General features: G+C 33.7%; 1 pseudogene; it reads left to right on the top strand.

The window, feature by feature from the left end:
- LOC129869865 (probable isoprenylcysteine alpha-carbonyl methylesterase ICMEL1) overlaps positions 1-3,847 on the top strand; it is a 15,927-nt pseudogene extending 12,080 nt beyond the window's left edge.
- The last annotated feature ends 1,000 nt before the right edge of the window (positions 3,848-4,847 follow it).

Here is a 4,847-nt window from a genome sequence, read left to right on the forward strand (position 1 = left end):
TGCTTTTTGAACACCTTGATCAATTTACGTACTTTTGTGATATCAGATTTTCTGCTCTTCGTCTCTTCTCTGTTTATGTTTAGGTCCTTGTTGTTTGTTGCAGCTGGGTATCACTATTTTTCTTGTTTGTTGCAGTTGGATATCACTATTTTTCTTCTAGTCAACTACTTAGAGATATTGTGTATGGTGATCAATCGAGAAATATGTACACTATCGATATCACGTTTGTGTTCTTTTATTGACTTATGCTTGTCTTCATGGATTTCTATCTAGTGAACATTTCATGTTGCAGGCTTGATCTGTACCTTCCCAAAAATAACAATGGACCAAAGCCAGTTGTTGCATTTGTAACAGGTGGAGCTTGGATCATTGGGTGCGTAATTAAGTCAATTGCTTCGATGATTGTCCTATAATGAAGTGAGTAAAATGGGAAAGGGCTTGGGTTATGAAGTTATAATCTGATGATCGAGTTGATTACATGATTATAAGTTCATTCTATACCAGACCAGGTCGGAATAGGGTTATTAGTTATATACATTCTCATTATGAAAGTGGTCATGATTCGGGCCTATCTAAATGGATACTATGTTTACATATGGATCCCTATATCGTTACATGCCATTTAAGTTTAGGAATGCGCGTAACCAGGTGTTTTTTTTTTACATATCTCTATTGGGACCCTATTCGCCTCTTTGAGTGAATCGAGAAATAGATTTGATTGTCCACCTTGTTGATGTGTATCAGCCATTGCATTCTCCAGATAACTCATAATGATATCTAGAAAAAACAATCAAAGCAGTAATATGTTGTTGTTCTGTTTTCCTCTGATTGAATCTTCTTAAGATCATTGACATAATAAGCATTCAAAAAAGAAAACTTTGCTATAAGTTTTTATGACTTTTTTCTTTAGGACTAACTCATTACGCATGTTTTATCGTCTGATATAGTTGAAATAGTTGCCCATTCTTACTCTTTGTTTCAGTGATCAGTATTTCCTTCTATAATTTTCTTCTTCTGTTTGTCCGTTCTCTTTTGGTTTTACAGTAACAAAGCTTGGGGTTCTCTTCTTGGTCAACAATTATCTGAAAGAGACGTTATAGCAGCATGCATCGACTACAGGTGATCTCTGTTACATCTGAGTTAGCTAAGCAAAGGTTTACGAATTGGTATCCTCTGCTTAATGTGCGTTATGCATCGTGGATTTTTTCTGTATCAAATAAACAATGAGATGTTTGGTGTTTCATATACATTTGTGAGTTGCAGAATTTGTGAGTTATGTATATTGGTATACTATCTCTCATGTTTCAAATATGAAACGTGTAGATATATGTTTCACTTGCATTTCTATCCGTCAATAAAATCATTTTCGTACTCCTAACTGTTGCGCGTTTAACTGTTCTCAGAAATTTCCCTCAAGGAACTATCAGTGACATGGTTAAGGACGTTTCTCAAGGAATCTCTTTTGTGTGCAACAACATAGCTGACTATGGAGGTGATCTTAGCAGGTACTCTAGTTCTCTTTCCACTTGCATTTTCTCATGAATGATCGACTTTTATTGAATGTTTCGTTTTATTCATTTTCTGCTTGTAGAATTTACTTAATGGGACAATCCGCTGGTGCACATATTGCTGCTTGTGCTCTTTTGGAGCAAGCAATCAAGGAGGCTAGCGAGAAAGAGAGAGATTCTTGGAGCGTCTCTCAAATAAAGTCTTATTTTGGTCTATCAGGAGGGTGAATATATATGGCCTGAGTCTTGAACACTTCTTTGTTACGTTGTTGATGTAGGAGTAGTGTTACATAATACTGTAAATATATTCTATTACCCTACAGAGCTATCTTTTGGGTTGAGTTAGGCTCATGTGTCGTATGTTTATTGAGTTAGGCTCATGTGTCATATCTTTATATGATATCATAGTTAGGTTCATCCCCGTTTGAGGTTGACTAAAAATGTAATTTACTTAGGGATTGCTGGCAAATCCTTCGACGTATAATGTGCTTTCTCAATTATGCATATAGAATTGATAGAAGTAACAATTCTTTTTCAATACTTGTGGACAGGTATATTTTGCTTGACTTGGTTGATCACTTCCATAGTCGAGGTCTATACCGTTCAATTTTTCTACGGTATATATACATGATTCAAGCTGAAAGTAATAGGTTCAATTGAAGCCACTGAACTACACAAGTAACGTTTTCTCTTGGTACACGTGCAGCATAATGGAAGGGGAACAAGGTCTAGAAAAATATTCACCTGAAGTAATAGTACAAGATCCAAACGTTAGGAATGCGGTTTCTCTCCTTCCTCCAACGATTCTTTTTCATGGAACCGCAGATTATTCCATTCCTTGTGACTCCAGGTTTGAATCTCGTGTATATACAACTTGAATTTATCATATTTCAAGTGGTAAAGTAGGGCGCATACGGCTTTTTGGAAGTAGATGATGAAATCTATACATATTGCTGGATATAAATAGTTTACTACCGCGATATGCCTATAAAAATTGCATTACCTAGTTGAGAGACAAATGAAAATAGAGTATTAATACAATACTTCATTTGTTTCAATTTATTTGTCTTAATTTTTTTTGTAGTTCGTTTAAAAAAGAATGTCTCTTTCTCCCTTTTAACAACTCTTTAGTTTCAACTTTCCACGTGATATGTTTAAGACTATAAGATTGAAAGGTATTTTGATACATTTGACATATCTTTAATTTAAGATTACAAATTCCTAACTTTTGTTTATTTTCTTAAATTTAGTGTCAAGTCAAAATAAGACAAATAAATTGAAACGAAAGGAGTATATATTTATTATTTGCATACTCATTGAAATGAAAATCTGAATGTTAATAATGCAGAGATTGCTAACAATTTTATTTATTTATTTCAGTAAAAGTTATGTTGACACTCTTGGAGCCCTGGGTACAAAAGATGAATATATCTTATTACAAGGATAAACACATACAGATTTGTTTCTTCAGGTAATTGACTGTCTTATTGAAGCCTCTTTTTGTTCCATCTCATGCACTAGAATAGGAAAAAACACATAGATTTGGCCACTCGGTCAAAAATATTCATATCCGCTAGACAATATACATATATTATACACGGGCACACACATTTTATGCATATATCATACATCTGCTGGCTATTTTTTTGGGTGCGGCTATACTATGTCAAATCCCCTAATTATATAAATTTAAATATATATATATATATATATTATTATTTTTTTTTATTTTTTTTTCTTTCTTTTGTTTGTGGCCATTGTCAAGTATTTTCTTATATGGTCTCATTCCATTCTACAAGGAGCAACACAAAGTAGCAGATCATCTAGATAAATATGGCAGGAAGATGAAGCAGAATCAACTAGTATTATGCATTTTATAGTTTTTTTTTTCTTTCTTTTGTTTGTGGCCATTGTCAAGTATTTTCTTATATGGTCTCATTCCATTCTACAAGGAGCAACACAAAGTAGCAGATCATCTAGATAAATATGGCAGGAAGATGAAGCAGAATCTACTAGTATTATGCATTTTATAGTTTTTCTTTAGAGATTTTGTAGGTAGACAGACAGTGACAGAGTTAGAATTTTAATAAAGAAGTAATAAATAGAATTGAGATTCAACATATAGTCATGTATATGTATATAAAAATATCAACCTATCTAAACAGTGTAATTTTGCTCGTGTAGGATCCAATGAGAGGCGGGATAGATGATATGTTAGAAGATTTAATTTGGATGATTCATGCTGAAGACTCTCAAACCATAACGCGAATGCACCTCCAAGGAAACGCCTTGTGCCTGAATTCATGTTGAAGTTGGCTTGTACTGTGAGCCCTTTTTAGTTATTGCCTTATCATTCTTTTATATACATAGATGAATAATTCCTCTTTCTCTTTAGTTGATTATTGTAAACATACAAATAAGAAGAACAATAGAAATTGTGTTAGACCTTTGAAGTAGTTATTATTTCTATATTTTATCAGTTTAGAGTGGATGATTTGATTAACACCTTCAAGTTCTTTATGACTTTGGCCTTTATGTTAGTCTTATTGAAGTTGTAAATTTTGCCACACTACAAGGAGTCTAGTACACATTTTTTCTGAAATGGGATTCATATAGTTCTAAGTAATGTTACTTGGTTGCTGATCTAGGGATCTTTATTTTTTTTAATCGAATCCACTAGGCAGGGTGCCTAAGGCTAGTTTTTATTAATAAATACAAGAGAGCATCAAACGAAAAGTTCAAGCAAGGGGGTCAAGGAAGTTTTTCTGATTGTATGCCTCTATAACGAACCTCTACTAATTAAAAGCAAGAATGAAATACGAGCTACAGAAAATTAGATACTCTATAATGATACTACAAATGAGGATGCTTAAGTAATGTAAAAATATAAAAGTCATGATAAAATAGAAGTATCAACCTCAAACTTCATTTTATATAGCTATCTAACTTAACTTGAAATATTTTTCTGCTGTCTTCTTCATCAAATATGTCCAACAACACTTGATAGGTCATTACTTCTTGGATTAATTGGCTCTTGTTGAAATTGTTGACACTGTCATAATATTCTGCTTTGTCAGTCACATCAATAGGTTCCTTGGAACAAATTTCTCAATCACCATACCATCCCAACTATGTTGCCTTCCATGTGTTAGATCTCCATCCCTGGCCACCTTATCAAAACATATGTCCAACATATCATCCTCCTCACTGCCATATATCGAACATGTCAATAGCATAAGGTGTAGGTGGAAGGGGCAGAGGTCGCGGTGAGAACGTTTCTGCAGAAGATCTTGATGCTGAATTGGAAAAGTATCACGCAGAAGCAATACAGAAAAACTG

This window comes from Solanum dulcamara, chromosome 10 (assembly GCF_947179165.1).
Source record: "Solanum dulcamara chromosome 10, daSolDulc1.2, whole genome shotgun sequence".
NCBI lineage: Eukaryota > Viridiplantae > Streptophyta > Magnoliopsida > Solanales > Solanaceae > Solanum > Solanum dulcamara.